The sequence below is a fragment of the Pongo pygmaeus genome, chromosome X, assembly GCF_028885625.2.
Source record: "Pongo pygmaeus isolate AG05252 chromosome X, NHGRI_mPonPyg2-v2.0_pri, whole genome shotgun sequence".
Taxonomy (NCBI): Eukaryota; Metazoa; Chordata; class Mammalia; order Primates; family Hominidae; genus Pongo; species Pongo pygmaeus.
Window position 1 is genome coordinate 103,562,798 of NC_072396.2, and position 27,397 is coordinate 103,590,194.

Sequence of the window (27,397 nt, forward strand, 5' to 3'; positions counted from 1 at the left end):
GCTCAGAAGAATATATATTCTGTTGATTTGGGGTGGAAAATTCTGTAGATGTCTATTAGGTCCGCTTGGTGCAGAGCTGAGTTTAATTCCTGAATATCCTTGTTAATTTTCTGTCCTGTTGATCTGTCTACTATTGACAGTGGGGTGTTAAAGTCTCCTACTATTATTGTGTGGATGTCTAAGTCTCTTTGTAGGTCTCTGAGGACTTCTTTATGAATCTGGGTGTTCCTGTATTCGGTGCATATGTGTTTAGGAAAGTTAGCTCTTCTTGCTGCATTGATCCCTTTACCATTATGTAATACCTTTTTTTGTCTTTTGTTTTGTTTTGTTTTTTTGCAGGAGAGAATATGACTGTTTTTATTAAACTGCAAAGCAGAATTTAGAAACAAGAAGAATTTGGCAATTGTAGGTACCAGTGTTATTTCTTCAAAGAATTGCCAAATGAAAGTTTGAGAAGACATAGTTTCATACAAGAAGAAATTCCTAAGAAGCAGAAGTTTTAAATACTGATGAGTTTAAGGAAAGTTCGTCTGTGATGAGCAGTCTATAAGATATTGTTGTTTATTATTATTATTATTATTATTATTATTATTATCATTATTATTATACCTTAAGTTCTGGGGTACATGTGCAGAATGTGCAGGTTTGTTACATAGGTATACCCATGCCATGGTGGTTTGCTGCACTCATTGACCCGTCATCTACATTAGGCATATCTCCAAATGCTATTGCTCTCTTACCCTGCACCTCCTGACAGGCCCCGGTGTGTGATGTTCCCCTCCCTGTGTCCATGTGTTCTCATTGTTCAACTCCTACCTATGAGTGAGAACATGCGGTGTTTGATTTTCTCTGCTTGTGTTAGTTTGCTGAGAATGATGGTTTCTAGTGTCATCCATGTCCCAGCAAAGGACATGAACTCATCCTTTTCTGTGGCTGCATAGTATTCCATGGTGTATATGTGCCACATTTTCTTTATCCAGTCTATCATTGATGGGCATTTGGGTTGGTTCCAAGTCTTTGCTATTGTGCACAGTGCTGCAATAAACATACATGTGCATGTGTCTTTATAGTAGAATGATTTAAAATCCTTTGCGTATATACCCAGTAATGAAATTGCTGGGTCAAATAGTTTTTCTTGTTCTACATCCCTGAGGAATCGCCACACTGTCTTCCACAATGTTTGAACTAATTTACACTCCCACCAACAGGGTGAAAGTGTTCCTTTTTATCCACATCCTCTCCAGCATCTGCTGTTTCCAGAATTTTTAATGATCTCCATTCTAACTGGCATGAGATGGTATCTCATTGTGGTTTTGACTTGCATTTGTCTAGTGACCAGTGATGATGAGCTTTTTTTCATGTTTGTTGGTTGAATAAATGTCTTCTTTTGAGAAGTGTCTGTTCATATCTTTCACCCACTTTTTGATGGGATTGTTTGTTTATTTCTTGTAAATTTGTTTACATTCTGTTTAGGTTCTGGATATTAGCCCTTAGATGGATAAATTGCAAAAATGTTCTCCCATTCTATAGGTTGCCTGTTCATTCTGATAATTGTTTCTTTTGTTGTGCAGAAACTCTTTAGTTTAATTAGATCCCATTTGTCAATTTTGGCTTTTGTTGCCATTGCTTTTGGTATTTAAGTCATGAAGTCTTTGCCCATGCCTATGTCCTGAATGGTATTGCCTAGGTTTTCTTCTAGGGTTTTTATGGTTTTGGGTCTTACGTTTAAGTCTTTAAACGTGGTGGTTTGCTGCACCTTTCAACCCATCATCTAGGTTTTAAGCCCAGCATGCATTAGGTATTTCTCCTAATGCTGTCCCTCCCCTTCCCCACCACCCCCTGACAGGCCTCAGTGTGTGATGTTCCCCTCCCTGTGTTCATGTGTTCTCATTGTTCAACTCCCATTTATGAGTGAAAATATGCAGTGTTTGGGTTTCTGTTCCTCTGTTAGTTTGCTGAGAATAATGGTTTCCAGCTTCATCCATGTCCCTGTAAAAAACATAAACTGATTCATTTTTATGGCTGCATAGTATTTGATGGTGTATATGTGTCACATTTTCTTTTTCCAGTCTATCATTGATGGGCATTTGGGTTGGTCCATGTCTTTGCTATTGAAATAGTGCTGCAGTAAACATATGTGTGAATGTGTCTTTACAGTAGAATGTTTTATAATCCTTTGGGTATATACCCAGTAATGGGATTGCTGAGTCAAATGGTATTTCTGGTTCTAGATCCTTGAGGAATCACCACACTGTTTTCCACAATGGTAGAACTAATTTACACTCCCACCAACAGTTTAAAAGCATTCCTATTTGTCCACAGCCTCACCAGCATCTGTGGTTTACTGACTTTTTAATAATCACCATTCTAACTGGCATGAGATGGTATCTTATGGTGGTTTTGATTTGCATTTCTCTAGTGATGAGTGATGATGATCTTTTTGACATATGTTTCTTGGACACATAAATGTCTTCTTTTGAGAAGTGTCTGTTCATATCGTTTGCTGGGGTTTTTTGATGGGATTGTTTCTTTTTTGTTCCTGTAAAGTTGAGTTTCCTGTAGATTCTGGAAATTAGACCTTTATCAGATGGGTAAATTGCAAAAATTATCTCCCATTCTGTAGGTTGCCTGTTCACTCTGATGATAGTTTCATTTGCAGTGCAGAAGCTCTTTAGTTTAATTAGATCCCATTTGTCAATTTTGGCTTTTATTGCAATTGCTTTTGGTGTTTTAGTCATGAAGTCTTTGCCCATGCCTATCTGTAGAATGGCATTGCCTAGGTTTTCTTCTAGGGTTTTTATGGTTTTAGGTCTTAAGTTTAAGTCTTTCATACATCATGAGTTAATTTTTGTATCAGGTGTAAGGAAGGTTTCCAGTTTCAGTTTTCTGCATATGGCTAGCCAGTTTTCCCAGCACCATTTATTAAATAGTAAATCATTTTCACATTGCTTGTTTTTGTCAGGTTTGTTGAAGATGAGATGGTTGTAGGTGTGTGGTGTTATTTCTGAGGCCTCTGTTCTATTCCATTGATCTATATATCTGTTCTGGCACCAGTACCATGCTGTTTTAGTTACTGTATCCTAGCAGTATAGTTTGAAGACAAGTAGTGTGATGCCTCCAGCTTTATTTATTTTATTTATTTATTTTTGAGATGGAGTCTCGCTCTGTCGCCCAGGCTGGAGTGCAGTGGCGTGATCCTGGCTCACTGCAAGCTCTGCCTCCCAGGTTCATGCCATTCTCCTGCCTCAGCCTCCTGAGTAGCTGGGACTACAGGCACCTGCCACCATACCTGGCTAATTTTTTTGTATTTTTAGTAGAGACGGGGTTTCACCATGTTAGTCAGGATGGTCTCAATCTCCTGACCTCATGATCCGCCCACCTCGGCCTCCCAAAGGCCTCCAGCTTTGTTCTTTTGGCTAAGAATTATCTTGGCTATACGGGCTTTTTTGGTTCCATATGAAATTTAAGGTAGTTTTTTTTCTAATTCTGTGAAGACAGTCAATGGTAGCTTGATGAAAATAGCATTGAATATATGAATTACTTTGGGCAGTATGGCCAATTTTATGATATTGATTCTTAATATTCAGGAGCATGGGATTTTTTCCATTTGTGTGTGTCCTCTCTTATTTCCTTGAGTAGAAGTTTGTAGTTCTCCTTGAAGAGGTTCTTAACGTTCATTGTCATTTGTATTTCTAGGTATTTTATTCTCTTTGTAGCAGTTTTGAATGGGAGTTCATTCATGATTAGGCTCTCTGCTTGTTTATTATTGGTGTATAGGAATGCTTGTGATTTTTCAACATTAATTTTGTATCCTGAGATTTTGTTGAAGTTGCTTATCAGCTTAAAGAGTTTTGGGCTGGGACAATGGGGTTTTCTAAATATACAAGCATGTCATCTACAAACAGACCATTTGACTTTCTCACTTCCTATTTGGTTACCCTTTATTTCTTTCTCTGGCCTGATTGCCCTGGCCAGAACTTCCAATACTATGTAAGTGGAGAGAGAGGCCATCCTCGTTTTGTGCTGGTTTTCAGAGAGAATGTTTCCAGCTTCTGCCTGTCCAGTATGATATTGGCTATGGGTTTGTTATAAATAGCTCTTATTATTTTTAGATATGTTCCATCAATACCTAGTTTATTGACAGTTTTTAGCATGGAGCAGTGTTGAATTTTATCGAAGGCCTTTTCTGCATCTATTGAGATAATCGTGGTTTTTGTCATTGGTTTTGCTTATGTGATGCCTTACATGTATTAATTTGTTTATGTTGAATCAGCCTTGCATCACAGGGAGGAAGCCGACTTGATCACGTTGGATAAGCTTTTTGATGTGCTGCTGGGTTCAGTTTGCCAGTATTTTATTAAGGATTTTCTCATTGTTGTTCATCAGGATATTGGCTTGAAATTTTCTTTTTTTGTTGTGTCTCTGCCAGATTTTGTGATCAGGATGATGCTGCCTCATAAAATGAGTTAGGGACAAGTCCCTCTTTTTCTGTTGTTTCGAATAGTTTCAGAAGGAATGGTAGCAGCTCCTCTTTGTACCTCTAGTAGAATTCGACTGTGAATTCACCTTGTTCTGGGCTTTTTTTGGTTGGTAGGCTTTTAATTACTGCCTCAATTTCAGAACGTGTTATTGGTCTATTTCAGGATTCAACTTTATCCTTTATCCTTTTTTATTCTTGGGATGGTGTATGTGTCCAGGAATTTATCAATTTCTTCTAGATTTTCTAGTTTATTTGCATAGAGATGTTTATAGTAACTCTAATGCTAGTTTGTATTTCTGTGGGATCAATGGTGATATCCCCTTTATCACTTTTTATTGTGTCTATTTAATTCATCTCTCTTTTCTTCTTTATTAGTCTGGCTAGCAGTCTATTTTGTTATTTTTTTCAAAAATCCAGCTGCTGGATTCATTCATTTTTGGAAGGGTTTTTTGTGCCTCTATATTCTTTAATTCTGCTCTGATCTTAGTTATTTCTTGTCTTCTGCTAGCTTTTGAATTTGTTTGCTCTTGCTTCTCTAGTTCTTTTAATTGGGATGTTAAGGTGTGAATTTGAGATCATTCCCACTTTCTGATGTGAGCATTTAGTGCTATGAATTTTCCTCTTAACACTGCTTTAGCTGTTTCCCAGAGATTCTGGAATGTTGTGTCTTTGTTCTCATTGGTTTCAAATAACTTATTTATTTCTGCCTTAATTTTGTTATTTACCCAGTAGTCATTCGGGAGCAGGTTGTTCAGTTTCCATGTAATTTGTGGTTTTGAGTGAGTTTTTTAATCCTGAGTTCTAATTTGATCGCACTGTGGTCTGAGAGACTGCTTGTTTTGATTTCTGTTCTTTTGCATTTGCTGAGGAGTGTTTTACTCACAATTATGTGGTAGATTTTAGAATAAGTGCTATGTGGCACTAAGAGTGTTTATTCTGTTGATTTGGGGTGGAGAGTTCTGTAGATGTCTATTAGTTCCACTTGTTCCAGAGCTGAGTTCAAGTCCTAAATATCCTTGTTAATTTTCTGTCTTATTGATCTGTCTAATATTGACAGATGGGTGTTAAAGTCTCCCACTATTATTGTGTGAGAGGCTAAGTCTCTTTAAATTCACCTCCCCTTGAGGTCCCAAGATAACCTGGGGATCCTGGACCCGTCAGAAAGTGAAATTCTTTACTCACAATAGGTCAGGAACCCTGTATGGAAACTCTGTAGACAAGGTATGAGGGCAGTTTTCCCAAGGGGCTTTTATTGGCTCTTTAAGTCAAGTGTGTTTCCTTAAAGAAGAGCACACCATTACAGTCAAAGAGTTGGTAAAATAACCAGTTCCTCCAATGGCTTCCTGTTGCAAAAGCAAACATTCTTACTGCTCTTTCGCAAATAACTATATTGCCATAAGTTAAGAATACTCACAAATAGTTTGCAAATTCTGGATAAGTCAGGTAGAGAGAAACAAATATGCTCCAAATCTTGTGCACAGGAGTATAATTTACTCAATTGCCACAAGCTGTAAATAGCTCAATGGAAAAGTTGTTTTGACTCTGAAAAACAAAACAAAGGATCAGCAAAAAAGTCAAAAAGGGTTACTTCAGTCTTCTGTTAGTCCAGATCATGTAGGTAACTTCTGTTTTGCTTGATATTCATGAACTTTCCAGCTCTCTATGCAAGTCCTGATAGTTTTTTCCTCTATTTTAATGTTACAGTCTTCAAAATTATCAGAGCCCTGCATTCAAGAACACCTGCTAGACTTTTCTAGCTTATTATAAAACCACCTTCTAAAGAGGACCAAAACAAGACAGCAATTGTATGTGGTTGACAAAATGTTTTAAGGCAGCCACAGTCAAAGTCACAATTGACAAAGAAATTTGTTATCTCTTTGGCACACAGTAATTTAATATAACAATTATAAGTATTACTGATAACCTGCACTAAGATAACTCAGACACTAAGTCATATCAGGAATTTTCTATAATTTTGAAACATATACCAATAACATATTTATACAGATACAGCCCAAAGGAAGCCAAATACAATTTCATATTTGACAATGCTTCCTGTATGATTTTTATACCAAATACACCAAATGTGTCATTTTTGAACTTTAGGGAACTTAATATTTAAAAGATTAATTAGGTCAGAAAAGGACATAACTGATCATTTGATTTTGGAAAATTTGTCAAATATCAAAGGTTTAAAATGCTTGATATCACAAAATAGAATCACAGGTGATTGTAAAATAAGTCATTTATTTAACCAAAGTAATAACTCAGACATTTCAAAACAAAAGGTGAAAACCTTTCTTCTTTGAGAAAGGAGACTTAATTTTTCAAACAGCAATTCCTAATACCAACAGCATGTGTTCAACTAAATTTGTTTTTTACAATTTTATAAACAATCTATAAATTTTTAATCATCTTGACCATAAGACATTACATCTTATAATATAAGCCTTTTATAAGCCTTTCCATAAGTCTTTTATAACCTTTAAAACCTCTATTAAAGAGTGGTTTAATGCCTCAAGAAAACCTTGTTAGTGTGACACAGGTGCCCATATGCTGGTCTTGCATCAGTGTGTCTTTGACATTAATGATTAATTTATAGAGAAATCAAACTTATTTTATCTCTTGAAATCAGCCCTTACAATCTCATGCACCTGCTTCTTCTGCAATAGTCCCTGAGCCTTGAGGAGTTGAATACCTTTAATTTTTGGCCCCTTGTCTCACAAATGTAATTTCTTTTGATTGGTATCTTCTACTGTGTCTGAAGATGAGGCTTTAACTACTATCAGTGTCAAGATTTATCAGGACTTTGTGTCCCTTTTTAATTGTACAAAGACTTTAAAAGCACACACAGAAAGTTAAACAGTTAACTGAAAAAAGAAGTTTTAATTTCAATTTTTTCTAAGCAAACTAAAGTTAGTAATGATGGTATAGGAATTATTTCGATAAAGCATAATATCTGTTTATTAGGCCAGTTACACAAAGGCAAAAGAAAAGGCCTTCTGCCATATGACTGCTGTTCCTTATGGGGGATATTATGTTGAGAGGGTGCATAAGATACATTTGCTTCAGACCTCTAAGATAAAACTTTTTTTTTTAAGTGTGAGGCCACAACAGTTAAAACCCAGAGGAAGAAAAAAAACTTGTAGCATCTGAAAATGAGTTGAATAATAAAGTTATTATTTCAGGCATTTCAAAAGGGAGAGAAGGCTGAAAACAGCAAGATGTAATAAAAGTTAAACTTAGTATAAAAAATAATAATGTCTTGTAATTTATTAGGAATCAAGCAATACCTTAAGAAAAGTTTATAGTTTGAACCAATTGTTTAGTGTATAAGTGTTTTTTTAAATAAAAACCCAATCTCTAGAAAGACCATGATAATTTTCCTTAATTATAGACAGCTTAGTCCTGTTAAAGTTGTTTCCATAAATCCTCTCATTATGACTTACACAGACCATTTAGAGCATGCTTAGACTTCCTGGTTTCTCCTGAACATACCTTTTTTTTTTAAACTTTCCTACTAAAAATACCTCTTTATTTCTACAACTTTCTTTACATTTCTTTTATTTCCTGGTTCCTTTTACCTTGTTTTATACATAACCTTTACCTAAGCTTAGAATTAGACAAATATTATTCACCTTTTGAAAAGGACACATATTTTTTAGAATGTTTTTCTACAATATTTTTATTGGAAAATACTAAATTAATGAAATATTCATTATATGATTTAATGTAACTTTAGATTCTAAATTATGACTTGTTTGTCTACAAGTACTTATCCCATTACATTTACCTAATTATTTTATTTTAGTGGTTTATCAAGATTATTTATGAAAACTGAGATAGTTATCATTTAAAGTTATAAAACTGCCATTGAAAAATTATAATTGAGACAGTGAAAAAGATCTCACCTAACCCACTCCATCTTGCTTCTAACCTCCAAGGTGTTTTTGTTCATTCCTGGGTGTAGGTCTAACTAACTTTAGAAGGAAGTTAGTTTATAGTTTAGCTTTGAAACAAAGATAATAACAGTCATTTGCCAAAACAAACCCCCTTCCTGCCTGAGGACTAGACTTCCTAAAGTCACATGATTAGAAGTAACAGTTATTTTACAACATAATGCAAGATTTTGACACCTTATAGTACTTGATAGGGATAAATATGAAGCTGCTTGATCAATAAATGCAAAGAAAAATGTTTGCTGGAAATTCTTAAGACACTTCTAATATTTTATCAATAATTTTAAAGCTAGCTTAATAAAAATTTTACTTAAGTCATGTGCACTTAAAAAGCATTTAGGTTTATTAATTTATGAGTACTCCTTAAGACATCTTGTGGCCAAAGTGCAACAAAATACATATACATACACACAAACACACATATACACACTCATACAACCAAAGATCCTATAGCTTATAGCTTTTACTTCAGAGCTCTAGCCATGAGATACTAATACAAACTCATTGGTTTGCAAAAACAGTAACAAAAAGAAATGGTTGGATGCAAACAGTGGATTTTATCTTAGTAGAAAAGTAACATCAGCTTTAAAGCATGGAGAAAAGAAAATAGAAGAAAAAAGAGGACTTAGGAACTTTATAGTTTGTTGTTCGACCTTAGGATTTTTGTTTAGCACAAACTCTAGCAAGTTGCACTGCCAAAAAACCAACAGAGTGCCAGAAAGGGGGTCATTATCCTTGTTTTCTTCTCATTCTTAGATTATTTCCCACTTTTTCTGTTTTTTGTTTGTTTGTTATTGTTTTTTTTTAATTAATTTATTTTTTTATTATTATTATACTTTAAGTTTTAGGGTACATGTGCACAATGTGCAGGTTAGTTACATATGTATACATGTGCCATGCTGGTGTGCTGCACACATTAACTCGTCATTTAGCATTAGGTATATCTCCTAATGCTATCCCTCCCTGTTTTTGTTTTTTCTTAAAAGGAGAAACTGACCTGTGGCTTAAGGTTTCTGTGGAGTGGGTCAAAGTGTGTGCTGGTTGTGACCAGGACTCCACAGTGTGTTACCAATGAGTCATTGCTGCCCTCTTATGTGTCTCAGTTTCTCTCTCTGGAGGTCTAGCACCTCCAGTAGGGCACAAATTGTGGATTGATGAGCTCCCATATGTGCTTCCTGGATGAGCCTTTTTAAAACTAATTTTCCTGGGGGTTCCCTGTAGGGCTACTGCATGTCACTGGGGGTCAACCCACTAGACACTCCCATGAGGCCCCTGGTCACCCACAGGTGCCTTTTAGCTGGAAGGAGCAAAATGCTTTTTCTTTTTGGAGCTGTGGAAACTCGGTCTCTCATTTACCTATGAAAACAACAGTACAGTTCCTCACACAAATGTGCACAGGCAAATGAAATTGAGACTAGTTCGGGGAGAAAAATCAATAGGGAAAACCCTTGAGAATGCATCCTTGAACTAGAAGTAAGATTCTTAAACAACTTCCTAGGAGAGAGAGAGAAAAAAAAAAGCAACAACCAAGACTACTTCCTGTAAACTGTCCTCAGCCACTGCTAACTTTGTAGCTCTCATCCTCCATTATACATACCAAAGTCAAATCCTCTCACAGTACAAGGTAATTTCTGGTACTCCCAAAGACAAAGAGGTCAGGTAATGCCATACAGGAAAGCAGAGCTTTAGACCTAAAGAGAATCTGCCCATAATACTTGAAAATCCACAAAGAAAACAACACCGGAACGGAGTGAGTGGTGCCTTTGTTCCGAGTTATTTAAGGGGTTTGAGTTATTAGAAGACTTATCTCTAGATTTTTCTTGGTACTGAAGATGGCAAAGGGGGAAGGAGGTTGATATGGTTTTTCTATGTCCTTACCCAAATCTCATCTTGAATTGTAGTTTCCACAATCCCCATGTGTTGTGAGAGGGACCTTGTGGGAGAAAACCTCTTGGTGTTCCCCATGCTGTTCTCATGAAAATGAGTGATTTATCATGAGATCTGATGGTTTTATAAGTGTCTGGCATTTCCCCTGCTGGCACACATTTTCTCTCCTGCTGCCCTGTGAAGAGGTGCCTTCTGCCATGATTATAACTTTACTGAGGCCTCCCCAGCCATGTGGAACCATGAGTCAATTAAACCTCTTTCCTTTATACATCACCCAGTCCAGGGTATTTCTTCATAGCAGTGTGAGAATAGACTAATGCAGTAAATTGGTATTGAGGTTGGGGGGGCTGCTGTAGAGATAACAAAAAATGTGAAAACGACTTTGGAACTGGGTAACAGACATAGGTTGGAACAGTTTGGAGGGCTCAGAAGAAGACAGAAAGATGTGGGAAAGTTTGTAACTTCTTAAAGACTTGTTGAATGGTTTTGACCAAAATGCTGATAGTGATATTAACAATAAATTCCAGGCTGAGGTGGTCTCTGAAAGAGATAAGGAACTTCTTGGGAACTGGAACAAAGGTGACTTGCTATGATTTAACCAAAAGACTTCTGGCATTTTGCCACTGCTTTAGAGATCTGTGGAACTTAGAACTTGGGAGAGATGATTTAGGGTATGTGGTGGAAGAAATTTCTAAAGGGCAAAGCATTCAGAGGAAGCAGAGCATAAAAGTTTTGAAAATTTGAAGCCTGACAATGCAATAGAAAAGAAAAGGCCATTTTCTGGTGAGAAGTTCAAGCCTGCTGCAGAAATTTTCATAAGTAACAAGAAGCCAAATGTTAATCACCAAGACAATGGAAAAAATATCTCCAGGGCATGTCAGAGACCTTCACAGCAGCTTCTCCCATCACAGGCCCAGAGACCTAGGAGGGAAAAATTGTTTCCTGGGCTCTGTCTAGGGCCCTCTTGCTCTGTGCAGCCTTGGGAGATGGTGGCCAGCTGCTTCAGCTCCAGCAGTGGCTAAAAAAGGCTAAGATACAGCTTGGGACATTGCTTCAGAGGATGCAAGTCCCAGGCCTTCGTGTTTTCCATGTGGTGTTGAGCATGTGGGTACACACAGGTCAGGAATTAAGGTTTGAGAACCTCTGCCTACATTTCAGATGATGTATGAAAATGCCTGGATGTCCAGGAAGAAGGTTGCTGCAAGGGTGGAGCCCATATGGAGAACCTCTGCTAGGGCAGTGTAAGAGGGAAATTTGGGGTTGGAGCCCCCACACAGAGTCCCCACTGAGGCACTCCCTAGTGGAGCTGTGAAAAGAGGGCCACTGTCTTCCAGACTCCAGAAAGGTAGATCAACCGACAGATTGCACCAAGTGCCTGGAAAACCACAGACACTTAATGCCAGCCTGTGAAAGCAGCCAGGAAGGGGGCTTTCCCCTGAAAAGCCACAGGGGTAGAGCTGCTCAAGGCCATGGGAGCACACCTCTTGCATCAGCGTGACCTGGATGTGAGACATGGAGTCAAAGGAGATCATTTTGGAACTTTAAGGTTTAGTGACTGCCTATTGGATTTCATACTTGCATGTGGCCTATAGCCCCTTTGTTTTGGTCAATTTCTCCCATTTGAAATCAGTATATTTACCCAATACCTGTAACCCCATTGTATGTAGGAAGTAACTAACTTGCTTTTGATTTTATAGGCTCATAGGTAAAAGGGACTTGCCTTGTCTCAGATGAGACTTTGGACTTGGATTTTTGTGTTAATGTTGGAATAAGTTAAAACTTTGGGGGACTGTTAGTAAGGCATGATTCTGTTTTGAAATGTAAAGACATGAGATTTGAGAGGGGCCAGGGATGGAATGATATGGTTTGGCTGTGTCCCCACCCAGATCTCATTTTGAATTGTAGTTCCCATAATTTCCATGTGTCATGGGAGGGACTCAGTGGGAGGTAATTGAATCATGGAGGCAGTTTCCTTCATGTTGTTCTCATAATAGTGACTGAGTTCTCACAAGATCTGAGGGTTTTATAAGCATCTGGCATTTCTTATGCTGGCACTCATTCTCTCTCCTGCCACCTTTGTGAAGAGGTGCCTTCTGCCATGACTATAAGTTTTCTGAGGTCTCCCCAGCCATGTGGAACTGTGAGTCAATAAAAACTCTTTTCTTTCTATATTACCCAGTTTCAGGTATTTCTTCACAGCAGTGTGAGAACAGACTAATACAGAGGTATAGGGTGGAAGAAAAATTAACCAAAGAACATTTTTTTTAAGATGGGAAGGAAACACAGAAACCAAGCACATGCTTTTTGTTGTTGTTGTTGTTGTTGCTGTTGTTTGTTGCTGTTGTTTTTCCCACTTTTGCAGCTGCAAGGAATTTTAGCCAATTCAGAGAGGCCTTATTCAAGTTGTCCTGCCTTTCTGGACAAAATGAATTTACATCTTACGTATATTGATTGATGTCTCACGTCTCACAACTTGGTTGGGACCGAGCTGTTTCCTGACCACCTTGCGTGCATGTCATCAGGACCTCCTGAGGCTGTGTCATGGGTGTATATCCTTAACTTTGGCAAGGTAAACTTCCTAAATTGACTGAGACCTGTCTCAGATATTTGTGGTTCACATTTGGTAACCATGGAGGGAATAATTTGAAATTCTCATTCTGATTTGACCAAGTCATTCAGATTTGGTCAAATCTGACAGAAAGACTGGAACAAACAACAACAACAAACCCAAAAATATGATTACTGGGCACTCTAATGGTAAGGAGAAATTAAGACCAAATGATTGTTAATCATAACTTTAGCCAAGACGAAACCTTATTGTAGCTACTTACATGGGGATGGGTCTCAGGCTGAAGAGTGTTCTCTACCATTCTAGAAGCAGGAAAAAACTCAAATTCACCTTCCCTGTTGGAAGCAAGTTCAAATTCCAGGAAGGAGTTCCCTGCCTTCTATTGTCATGGAAGCAGAAAAACTTGCTTTTCTTACTGGAAGCAGGTAAAACTCCAAAAAAAGGAGTTATATAGCAAAATAAATTTTAGATCTTTACCAAATTTGGGGAGATCAGGTATTCTCTGGAGGGGTGTGTCCAGGCCTCAGCATATTGTCCTATTGGTTGGATCCATAAAGATAGCTCAAGCTGGTATCAAGCACTGATAGGATATTAGCCAAAGTTCGGGGGCACCTCCACTCAGAATCCCTCCATGGTTACCAAATGTGAACCCCAAATATCCGAGACAGGTCTCAGTCAATTTAGAAAGTTTATTTTGCCAAAGTTAAAAATGTGCACCCATGACACAGCCTCAGGAGGTCCTGATGATATGTGCCCAAGGTGGTTGGGACACAGCTTGGTTTTATACATTTTAGGGATATATGAGACATCAATCAATATATGTAAGATGTAAACTGATTTGTTTCAGAAAGGCAGGACAACTTGAAGTTGGGGCAGGGGTTTCAGGTCATAGATAGATAAGAGACAGATGGTTGTATTCTTTTAAGTTTCTGATTAGCCTTTCCAAAGGAGGCAATCAGATATGCATTTATCTCAGTGAGCAGAGGGATGACTTTGAATAGAATAGGAGGCATGATTGCACTAAATACTTCCCAGATTGACCTTTTTAATTTTAGCTTGGTGATTTTTGGGTCCCAAAATATATTTTCCTTTCACTTGACTAATCAGGATTTATCTCAGGCAGGAAGAAAAAAGGAAATGGAGAACATTTTAATTAAGCACTGTACAAATCTTAATAAAATCAGTGCATGTAATACACTACATTAATAAAATGAAGGAAGAAACACATGACATCTCAGTTGACACCTATAGAGTATTTGACAAAATCCAACATGCTTTCATGTCAAAAACACTCATTAAACTAGTAAAAAGAAAAAAAAAACTGGCTCAATGTGACAAAAGACATTTATGAAAAACCCAGAGCTGACAGTATACTCAAAGGTTAAAGAATCAATGCTTTCTTCCCAAAACTAAAAGAAAGACAAGAATATCTATTTGTACTACTTCTATTCAACATAGTACTGTAAAATTTAGCTAGAGCTAATTAGGCAAGGAAAGGAAAGAAAATTTATCCAAATAGGATAAGATGAAGTATAACTATCTATATTCAGAGGTGGCGTGTTTTCATGTATTAAATAAAAAAAAAATCTACCAAAAATCTACTGGCCCTAGTAAACACATTCCGCAAAGTTAGAGGGTACAAAATCAACACACAAAAAACATTTGTGTTTCTATATACTAAACATTCCAAATGAAAATTAAGAAAATTCTATTACATTAGCATGCAGCAGAATAAAATAGCTAGCAATAAATTTAATCAAGATGTTCAGACTCATTTATTAAAAATTTCAAAAGATTTCTAAAGAAAATTAATGAATTGTAAATAAACAGAAAATATTATGTATCATAAAATGACAAACGTTGTATTGTCAAGGTGTGAATACTACCATAAATGATCTACAAATTCAATGCAATCTATATCAAAATCTTAATGACCATTTTAGCAGAAATGAAACAGGTGATTCTCAAATTCATATGGAATTTCAAGAGCCACAAATAGTCAAATCAATACTGCAAAGAACAAAGTTGGAGAATTTATACTTCCTTATTCCAAAACTTACTGTAAAGTTACAATAATCAAGTGTTGTGCAGTTATAAGGATACACATGTAGTACAATGTGATAGAACTGAATCGCCAGAAGTAAACCCATAAATCTATGGTCAATTGGCTTTCATCAAGGGTACCAAGACCGTTCAATGAGGAAAGAATTTTCTCTTCAACAGATGACACTGAGAAAATTTTATATCTACATAAAAACATAAATTTGGATACCTATATCACACAATATACACAAAGTACCTCAAAACAAATTTATAACATAAATATTACAGCTATGATTTTATAAAACCCTTAGAAGAAACCATAGGGATAAATATTTACGATTTTAAATTTTGCATTGGACTCAGATATAACACCAAAAGTATGAAAAACAATGAAAAATAGATAAATTTGAACCCATCAAAATTAAATACATTTGTGCATCAAAAGATGTTATCAAGAAAGTAAAAACACAATATAGAGAATGAAAAGGAATATTTCCAAATTTTATATCTGATAATGTTCCAGTATCCAGAATATATAAAGAACTTTTGTAACTCAGCAACAAAAACCAAACAACCCAATTAAAAAATTAGAAAAGCACTTGAATGGAAATTTTTCCAAAACGATAGATAAATGGGCAATAAGCACATGGAAAGACGTGTAACATCACTAGACATTAGAGGATATAAAGCCAAACCACAATTAGTCACTTCACATCTATAAGAATGGTTATAATAATACTTTTTACATTTTTAATTTGTATGGATACATAATAGTTTTACATATTTGTGGGGAACATGTGATGTTTTGATACAAACACATAATGTCTAATGATCAAATCAGGGTGATTGGGATATTCTTTACCTCAAAAATATATCTTTTTTTTGTGCTAGGAACATTCCAATTCCACTCCTCTAGTTATTTTGAAATATACAACAAATTATTATTAACTACAGTCACCGTATTGTCCAAATAGTGGATCCTATTTAACCTAACTGTATTTTTTTACTCATTAATCATTCCCCACTTCTCCCCCATCTCCTCATGACCCTTCACAAACTCTAGCAACTATCATTCTACTCTCTATCTCCACGAGTTCAATTTTTCTTTAGCTCCTATCTATGAGTGAGAAAATGTGATATTTTTCTTTCTGTGCCTGGCTTATTTCATTTATGTCCTGTAGTTCAATCTGTGTTGTTGCAAATGTCATGATTGTATTATTTTTATGGCTGAATATTTCGTGAGGTAGCACATTTTTTTAATCCATTCATCTCTTGATACACACAGGTAGATACTATAACTTGGCTATTGTGAATAGCGCTGTAAAAACATGGGAGTGTATATATCTATTCAATATGCTTATTTCCTTTCTTTACATATATACTCTTAGTGTCTGTATTACCATCTACAGTATAAAAGGGATCCCTTTTCTCTATATCCTCACCAGCATTTGTTGTTTTTGTTTTCTTTTTGATAAAAGCCATTTTAACTGGGGTGACATAATATTTAATTGTACATTTCTGTGATAATTTGTGATTTTCAACATTTTTCAGATACCTGTTAGTGATTTGTATATCACCTTTTGATAAATGTTTATTCATATATTTTGTTCATTTGATACCAGGATTATTTGGTTTCTGCTATGTTTTGATTTTGTTTTTGTTTTTTTGTTTTTGTTTTTGTTTTGATATTGAGTTGAGTTTCTCATATATTCTGGTCATTATTCCTTTGTAAGTTGAACAGTCAGCAAGTATTTTTTCTTATTCTGTAAATTATCTCTTCATTTGTTAATTATTTCCGTGGCTATGCAAAAGCTTATTAGCTTGATGTGATCCCGTTTGTCCATTTTAAGTTTGGTTGCCTATGCTTTTACGGTCTTACTCAAGCAATATTTGCCCAGACCAATGTCCCCATGTATTTCCCCTATGTATTCTCCTACTAGTTTCGTAGTTTCATCTCTTACAGTTAAGTACTTAATCAAGTATTTCTTTGATATTTGCATGTGGTGAGAGATAGGCATCTAGTTGCATTCTTTGGCAAATATATATCCAGGTTCCTATGACAATTTATTGAAAAGTCTATTCCTTCCCAAATATATGCTTTTGGCATCTTTGTCAAGAATGAGTTGATTCTAAATGTGTGACTTTATTTATGTATTCTCTATTTTCTTCCGTTGGATTATATGTCTGTTTTTAATGGCAGTAACACGATGTTTTAGTTACTATAGTTTTGTATTACACTTTGGTTTTTATTTTTTTCCATAGGTTTTTGGGGAACAGGTGATATTTGGTTACATGAGTAAGTTCTTTAGTGGTGATTTGTGAGATTTTGGTGCACCCATCACCCAAACAGTATACTCTGAACCCAATTTGTAGTCTTTTATCCCTCACCCCCGATCCACCCTTTCCCTCAAGTCCCCGAAGTCCATTGTATCATTCTTATGCCATTTCATCCTCATAGCTTAGCTCCCACATATGAGTGAGAACATATGATGTTTCGTTTTCCATTCCTGAGTTACTTCACTTGGAATAATAGTTTCCAGTTCCATCCAGGTTGCTGTGAATGCCATTAATTCATTAATGTTTATGGCTGAGTAGTACTTGATTCTATATATATGCGCCATAATTTCTTTATCCACTCGTCGATGGATGGGCATTTGGGCTGGTTCCATATTTTTGCAGTTGCGAATTGTGCTGCTATAAACATGGGTGTGCAAGTATATCTTTTTTGTATAATGACTTATTTTCCTTTGGGTAGATACCCAGTAGTGGGATTGCTGGATCAAATGGTAGTTGTATGTCTAGTTCTTTAAGGAATCTCCACACTGCTTTCCATCGTGGTTGTACTAGTTTACATTCCCAACAGCAGGGCAGTGTAGAAGTGTTCCCTTTTCACCACATCCATCCACGTCAACATCTATTATTTTTTAATTTTTTGATTATGGCCATTCTTGCAGGACTAGGGTGGTATTGCACTGTGGTTCTGATTTGCGTTTACCTGATCATTAGTGATGTCCAGCATTTTTTCATATGTTTGTTGGCCATTTGTATGTCTTCTTTTTGAGAATTGTCCATTCATGTCCTTAGCCCACTTTTTGATGGGATTGCTTGTTCTTTTCTTGCTAATTTGTTTGAGTTCCTTGTAGATTCTGGATATTAGTCTCTTGTCGGATGTAGAGATTGTGAAGCTATTCTGCCACTCTGTGGGTTCTCCGTTTACTCTGCTGACTGTTTCTTTTTCTGTGCAGCAGCTCTTTAGTTTAATAAAGTCCCACCTATTTATCTTTGTTATTGTTGCATTTCCTTTTGGGTTCTTGGTTATGAAATCATTGGCTAAGCCAATGTCTAGAAGGGTTTTATCAATGTTATATTGTAGAATTTTCATAGTTTCTGATCTTAGATTTCAGTCTTCGATCCACCTTGACTTGATTTTTTGTGTAAGGTGAGAGATGAACATCCAGTTTTATTCTCCTACATGTGGCTTGCCAATTATCCCAGCATCATTTGTTGAATAGGGTGTCCTTTTCCCACATCATGTTTTTGTTTGCTTTGTCAAAGATCAGTCAGCTGTAAGGATTTGGGTTTATTTCTGGGTTCTCTATTCTGTTCCATTGGCCTGTGTGCCTATTTTTATACCTGTACCATGCCACTTTGGTGACTATGGCCTTCTGGTATAGTTTGAAGACAGGTAATGTGATGCCTCCACATTTGTTTTTGTTGCTTGATCTTGCTTTGGCGTTCTGGCCTCTTTTTTTGTTTCCATATGAATTTTACGATTGTTTTTTCTAGTTCTGTGAAGAATGATGACGGTGTTTTGATGGGAATTGCACTGAATTTGTAGATTGCTTTTGACAGTATGGCCATTTTCAAAATATTGATTCTACCCATCCATGATCATGGGATGTGTTTCCATTTGTTTGTGTCATCTATGATTTCCCTCAGCAGTGTTTTGTAGTTTTCCTTGTAGAGCTCTTTCACCTCTTTGGTTAGGTACATTCCTAAGTATTTTATTTATTTATTTTTTGCAGCTATCGTAAAAGAGGTAGAATTCTTGATTTGATTCTCAGCTTGATCGCTGCTGGTGTATAGCAGAACTACTGATTTGTGTAAATTATTTTTGTATCCAGAAGCTTTGCTGAATTTATTTGTCAGTTCTGGGAGCTTTTTGGAGGAGTTTTTAGTGTTTTCTAGGTACACGATCATATCATCAGCAAACAGTGACAGTTTGACTTCATCTTCACTAATTGCAATGCCCTTTATTTCTTTCTCTTGTCTGACTGCTGTGGTTAGAACTTCAAGTACTATGTTGAAGAGGAGTAGTGAGAGTGGGCATCCTTGTCTTGTTCCAGTTCTCAGAGAGAATGCTGTCAACTTTTTCCCATTCAGTATTATGTTGGCTTTGGGTTTGCCATAGATCGCTTTTGTTACATTGAGGTATGTCCCTTGCATGCTGATTTTGCTGAGTGTTTTAATCATACAGAGATGCTGGACTTTGTCAAATGCTTTTTCTGCATCTATTGAGATGATCATGTGATTTTTTGTTTTTAATTCTGTTTATGTGGTGTATCACATTATTGACTTGCGTATGTTAAACCATCCCTGCATTTCTGATATGAGGAGTCTTCAAAACCATGCAAATACATGGAAATTAAATAACCTGCTCCTGTATGATCCTTGGATCAACAATGAAATCAAGACGGAAATTTAAAAATTACTGGAACTGAACGATAATAGTGACAAAACCTATCAAAACCTCTGGGATACAGCAAAGGCGGTGCTAGGAGGAAAGTTTATAGCCTTAAATGTCTATATCAAAAAAATTGAAAGAGCACAAATAGACAATCTAAGGTCCTCAAGGAACTAGAGAAACAAGAACAAACAGAATCCAAACCCAGCAGAGGAAAAGAAATACCCAAGCTCAGAGTAGAACTAAATAAAATGGAAAAAAAAAGTATAAAAGATAAATGAAACAAACTGCTGATTCTTTGAAAAGATGAATAAAATTGATAGACCATTTACAAGATTAACTAAAAGACGAAGAAAGAAGATCCAAATAAGCTCAATTAGAAACAAAATGGCAGATATTACAACTGACACCGCAGAAATACGAATGATCATCCAAGGATTCTATGACTATCATTACGTGTATAAACTAGAAAACCTTGAGGAGATGAATAAAATCCCGGAAATATGCAACCCTCCCAGATTAAGTCAGGAAGAATTAGAAACCCTGAAAGGACCAATAACATGCAGCAAGATTGAAATGGTAATAAAAATTTGCCAACAAAAGAAAAGTCCAGGACCAGAGAGATTCACAGCTGAATTCTATCAGACATTCAAAGAAGAAATGGTACCAATCCTATTGACACTATTCCACAAGAAAGAAAAAGAGGAAATCCTCTCTAAATCATTCTATGAATCCGGTATCACCCTAATACCAAAACTAGGAACAGACGTAACAAAAACAGAAAACTACAGGCCAATATTCCTGGTGAACACAGATGCAAAATTTCCTAACAAAATACCAATTAACCGAATCTAACAGCATATCAAAACGATAATCCTCATGATTGAGTGGGTTTCATACCATGCAAGCAAAGATGATTAAACATATGCCCGTTGATAAATGTGATACACCCCGTAAACAGAATTAAAAACAAAAATCACCTGATCATCCAAATAGATGCAGAAAAAACTTTTGAAAAAGTCCAGTATCTCTTTGTGATTAAAACAGTCAGCAAAATTTGCATATAAGAGACACACCTTAATATAATAAAAGCCATCTATGACAGACCCACAGCCAACATAATACTGAGCAGAAAAACGTTGAAAGCATTCCCTTTGATAACTGCAACAAGACAATGATGTCCACTCTTACCACTTTTATTCAACATATTACTGTAAGTCCTAGCCAGAGCTATCAGACAACAATAAGAAATTTAGTATAATTTGAAGTCAGTTAGTGTGATGTATCCAGGTTTGTTCTATTTGCTTAGGATTCCTTTGACTACTCTGGGTCTTTTGTGGTTCTACATCAATTTTGAGGTTATTTTTTCTATTTCTGTCATGAATGTCGTTGGTATTTTGATAGGGGTTGCAAGGAATGTGTAAATTGCTTTCATAACATGGACATTTTAACAATTTTGATTTTTCTAATCCAGAAAATTACAAGTATTTATGAGAGTTAGAGAAATGTTAGTCTTTGTATAAGATGATGGGAATGTAAAATGTTTTACATGCTGTGAAGCAATTTTGTGTGTGATATGGCTGTATCCCCACAAAAATCCCATCTTTATTGCTGCTCCCATAATTCCCACATGTTGTAGAAGGGATGTGGCGGGAGGTAATTGAATCATGGAGGCAGGTTTTTCTCATGTTCTTCCCATGATAGTGAATAAGTTTCACGAGATTTGATGGTTTTATATAGGGCAGTTCCCCTGCACATGCTCCCTTGCCTGCCACCACGCAAGTCATATCTTTTTCCCTCCTTTGCCTTCCGCCATGATTATGAGGCCTCCCAAACCATGTGGAACTGTTAGTCCATTAAACCTCTTTTTTCTTTACAAATTACCCAGTCTTAGGTATTTCTTCGTGGCAGTATGAAAATGGACTAATGCAATGTGCTTTATGGTGATTCTTCAAAAAGTTAAACATAGAATGATCATATGACCCAACAGTTCTCCTTTTGAATGTATATCTCTAAGAATTGAAAACAAATAAAGAAATGCTTATACGTAAATGTTCAATAAAACTCTGCATAAGAGCAAAGAGGTGAAAACCATCCATCAATGGGTGAATGGATAAACAACTTGTAGCATATTTATGCAATGAAATATTTTGTCATAAAAAGGAATGAATTACTGGCACATACCACAACATGGATGAAACTCAAAAACATTATGCTATTTGAAAGAATCCAGACACAAATAAGCACACGTTTTATGATTTGATTTATATAAATTATCCAGAATAGGTAAAACCATAACAGAAGGCAGATTGATAGTTGCCAGGGGTTGGGGGCAGAGGATAGTAAGTAACAACTGTTCAATGAATATGATGTTTTCTTTGGAAGATTAGTTAACCATCTAACAGCGTTGTGAGTGTACTATATGCCACTGAATTTTTTATTTCATTATATTTGCTGTTGCAGCAAGCAAAAATTGTTCACTTTAAAATAATTAATTTAATGTCATGTGAATTTCTTCTCAATAAAAATGACACATATGTTCATAAATGGCCATTTATGATGAACTATCCCTGGGATAAGTGACGATAAGCAGCATTTGCCTTTCAGTATCAAACAAGGAGGAAGGAAACATAAGGACAATATTTCTGCTTGAACTCTTTACCATGTGCATATATTATCTTTATAGTAAAACATTAAATCAATTGTTAAAAATAAATGACAATAAGAGGTATTCTAAAGTTGTAGCAGCAAAGTTTGCTGGTAAACTTACTCTTTGGATAAAGGAAAGAGGAGTAAGAGGAAGCAAAAGACCATTTATAGTGGTAGTAGAAAATAGGAGAATGGAATATATTAAACAGACTTTTAAAAAAGCTTAGGAAATGAGAATGGGATGGGAAAACAAATTGGCCACTGTGAAGTATAGGAGCTATAAGGAAGTTAGGAAGGTCACATCACTCTACATCCTTTACACGTCCATAGCCCAGTAATGCTAAATAAATAAATAAACAATAATAGTGCATCTCTCACAGAGCAAATTGAATATACATGATTAATTTTAGCAAACATTTTTCAGCAACTACTAGAAACAAGGCATTATGGACCACTAAATAAAGCAATCACAGTTTCCCAAGAGTATAGGGCATCAAGTGTTGCAGGGTGAGCCAATACTAAAAAAGAGTGTAGATGCTAAATTTTTACCATCAAAAGCTTATTCATGATGCATCATGGAAAGGGAACTTCAGTAGGACTGGCTCATTCTGTAAGGCAAATAATCTTGTATAATGGGTCCCCTGCCTTATGGACATAATAAGAGTGTAAAGCTTCTCTTCAGAGAGGGTTCACTAATTCTCCATGATTAGAAACTGTTTCTTAACTATGTACCTATTTGTACTGTGCAATATCAGCAGAAGCTTCTCTTATTCCCCAAAATAAGCATCTTGCAGCTATAAGCTTGAAAAACTATGCAGTGCACACACAGAGTAATCATAAATTCTTCAACCTCACTCTTTGGTGCAAAAAGGCTGTGTTAGACTAGAACAAACTAAGTGACCTGAAATTAAAAAAACAGAAACCCAACAACAGAGATTGTAAAAGGGCAAAATATTTTAGAACTAGATGAAGAAAAAACAAAAATCAATTGGATTCTTTCAAAAGAATTCATTTTCAGCTTGGATAACATCCATCTAAAGATTTTTTCCCCTAGAAATTAATGCTATAAAAGTCTTAGGCTGTGATAACTCTAATTCAGAGCTGTTTTGTGTTTGCTAAATGGAATGTGACAGGGATCTAAAACAGTGCTATGTTATAGAAAATAATTAGTTGAGAACAAACTTGATAATTTCACCACAGAGAAGAATGGACTGAAAACAACTTTCACTTTAATTATGTGTAAAGAAGAAGCATAATTAACTGCATAGATAGTAATCAGGAAAAATGAAAATACATTTCTCTGTTATCTGGTAGATAGCAAGGTAGCTTTTTAAATCTGTTCACCTCTTGTATAATAAAGATAACAAATTGGTTATTGTAATGCCATCAAAATCTCACCCCAGAGTAAAACTAGGAAAAAAAATACAAACTATGTTTCTAATGTAATAATATTCTTATTTTCCCTGTTGGTATTTATCCTTACCAGGAACATTTGAGGAATATTCTTATAAGAATTCTTCCCAGGATATTAAGATAATGACATCAAAGCAAAGTGGTAATTTACTGGAGGCTTCAATTAAGGCACAAAAAACATTTGAACCATTAGAATAATACCATGTTTTTTCATCCTCATTTAAATTCGTTAGCTTTTGCCTTTTTAATGCTCAAGGAACAGGACTTCTCTGAATTGTAGATATGAGTATCCGCCATGGACATTTGGAATGCATCTACACACTCAACAGCAACATAGCATTCACAAAAATTTGGGTCGGTCCAATCAGCTTCAGTGTGCATACATAAAGGCAGAATTGGCAGACACCCTTGGCTCTCAGCTGCTGATATCACAGGCTGGCCAGTTGAGATGCAAGTTAGAGCCAAGTTTTTGAGCCACAGATACTTCAGGCTGAATAATTCTACATTGCTGTGTGAAGCAACTTGAAATTTGGATATAGCAATCTAAATTTCACCACCTATCTAAAGCGCTAGGGAAAGTGGCCACTTTTAGTAATTTCACATTTCATCTGTAAGCCTTTTCTGTAACTCAGGGAAACCAAGAACATGGTGGCCTAGTTGGGCAGTAAAGATGCCAAGGAAGAAGTTTCTTCACTTCCTGCCACAGCAACACCTTTGGAGTGTGGTTACATCATGTAGTTTTCATTTAATTTCTTTTACCTATATCTCTAATTGCTCCAGATTATGAGAGCTGACAAGTCCATAGTTTGATAAGAACTAGTTTGAGATGATAAACCACATGTTATTATTTCATTCTTTGTAGTTCCTTGTGGTCTGCCTTGTATGACAGCTACTGTAGAAAATAAAACTGTGCCACATAATAAAAATTACTACGACTTAAAGTTGCAGGCAGAAATGGAGTGAAACTTAAGAATTCAAAAGATTTAAGTAGCAATTAGATGAATTGACACTTGGCTTAATCGACTTCCCAATTAGGACCAAAACCATTGTCAAGGGAAAAAAAAATAGAAAAAGGAGAGAGCTTTCCACTCTGGATACAATCTAATATCTAAGACATGTTAAAGAAAGTGTGCAAAGAGAAAAGAAGAAATGGAGGTTATTAGAACAATGAATAGTATAAAGGAACAAAAGGAAGCGGAGGGTTATGAAGGTGGCTAGAATCCAAAAAAAACACAGTGGATAATATTATCTGACTTATGCGTTACACCAACCTACAATCTCAAAAGACCTGATAGAGGAGATTAATGCTTTAATCATGGATATGTGGAATTTCTTAATGACTCCTTAGAGAAACAGAAGTATTTATTGAGACACAAGACAAATTTAAAACAAAAAAAAAATGGGAAATGAAACTCAGGGATCTAAAAGTATGCATCACTTTTCCCTCCGAGAGGTAGAAAAAAAACTCCAGAAATATGAATAAAGAATGAAATCACAGAGGGTTCAGGAAATTAGAGACTTGTCAAAGTAACCAATGAATATTCAGAAAGGCCATTCTTAATCATATACAATTGTAGAGATTCAGGCCAGAAGCAAAGAAGATCAGAGATGAAGCTGGCAGAGGTGAAACAGCTCTCTACATATGCGCTAAATATTATATATATCCCAATTGATCATGGTGCATTATCATCTTGATATGCTGTTGGATTCGGCTAGTTGGTATTTTGTTAGGAAATTTTGCATCTGTGTTCACCAGGAATATTGGCCTGTAGTTTTCTGTTTTTGTTACGTCTGTTCCTAGTTTTGATATTAGGGTGATACCGGATTCATAGAATGATTTAGAGAGGATTTCCTCTTTTTCTTTCTTGTGGAATAGTGTCAATAGGATTGGTACCATTTCTTCTTTGAATGTCTGATAGAATTCAGCTGTGAATCTCTCTGGTCCTGGACTTTTCTTTTGTTGGCAAATTTTTATTACCATTTCAATCTTGCTGCATGTTATTGGTCCTTTCAGGGTTTCTAATTCTTCCTGACTTAATCTGGGAGGGTTGCATATTTCCGGGATTTTATTCATCTCCTCAAGGTTTTCTAGTTTATACACGTAATGATAGTCATAGAATCCTTGGATGATCATTCGTATTTCTGCGGTGTCAGTTGTAATATCTGCCATTTTGTTTCTAATTGAGCTTATTTGGATCTTCTTTCTTCGTCTTTTAGTTAATCTTGTAAATGGTCTATCAATTTTATTCATCTTTTCAAAGAATCAGCAGTTTGTTTCATTTATCTTTTATACTTTTTTTTTCCATTTTATTTAGTTCTACTCTGAGCTTGGGTATTTCTTTTCCTCTGCTGGGTTTGGATTCTGTTTGTTCTTGTTTCTCTAGTTCCTTGAGGACCTTAGATTGTCTATTTGTGCTCTTTCAATTTTTTTGATATAGACATTTAAGGCTATAAACTTTCCTCCTAGCACCGCCTTTGCTGTATCCCAGAGGTTTTGATAGGTTTTGTCACTATTATCGTTCAGTTCCAGTAATTTTTAAATTTCCGTCTTGATTTCATTGTTGATCCAAGGATCATACAGGAGCAGGTTATTTAATTTCCATGTATTTGCATGGTTTTGAAGACTCCTCATATCAGAAATGCAGGGATGGTTTAACATACGCAAGTCAATAATGTGATACACCACATAAACAGAATTAAAAACAAAAAATCACATGATCATCTCAATAGATGCAGAAAAAGCATTTGACAAAGTCCAGCATCTCTGTATGATTAAAACACTCAGCAAAATCAGCATGCAAGGGACATACCTCAATGTAACAAAAGCGATCTATGGCAAACCCAAAGCCAACATAATACTGAATGGGAAAAAGTTGACAGCATTCTCTCTGAGAACTGGAACAAGACAAGGATGCCCACTCTCACTACTCCTCTTCAACATAGTACTTGAAGTTCTAACCACAGCAGTCAGACAAGAGAAAGAAATAAAGGGCATTGCAATTAGTGAAGATGAAGTCAAACTGTCACTGTTTGCTGATGATATGATCGTGTACCTAGAAAACACTAAAAACTCCTCCAAAAAGCTCCCAGAACTGACAAATAAATTCAGCAAAGCTTCTGGATACAAAAATAATTTACACAAATCAGTAGTTCTGCTATACACCAGCAGCGATCAAGCTGAGAATCAAATCAAGAATTCTACCTCTTTTACGATAGCTGCAAAAAATAAATAAATAAAATACTTAGGAATGTACCTAACCAAAGAGGTGAAAGAGCTCTACAAGGAAAACTACAAAACACTGCTGAGGGAAATCATAGATGACACAAACAAATGGAAACACATCCCATGATCATGGATGGGTAGAATCAATATTTTGAAAATGGCCATACTGTCAAAAGCAATCTACAAATTCAGTGCAATTCCCATCAAAACACCGTCATCATTCTTCACAGAACTAGAAAAAACAATCGTAAAATTCATATGGAAACAAAAAAAGAGGCCAGAACGCCAAAGCAAGATCAAGCAACAAAAACAAATGTGGAGGCATCACATTACCTGTCTTCAAACTATACCAGAAGGCCATAGTCACCAAAGTGGCATGGTACAGGTATAAAAATAGGCACACAGGCCAATGGAACAGAATAGAGAACCCAGAAATAAACCCAAATCCTTACAGCTGACTGATCTTTGACAAAGCAAACAAAAACATGAT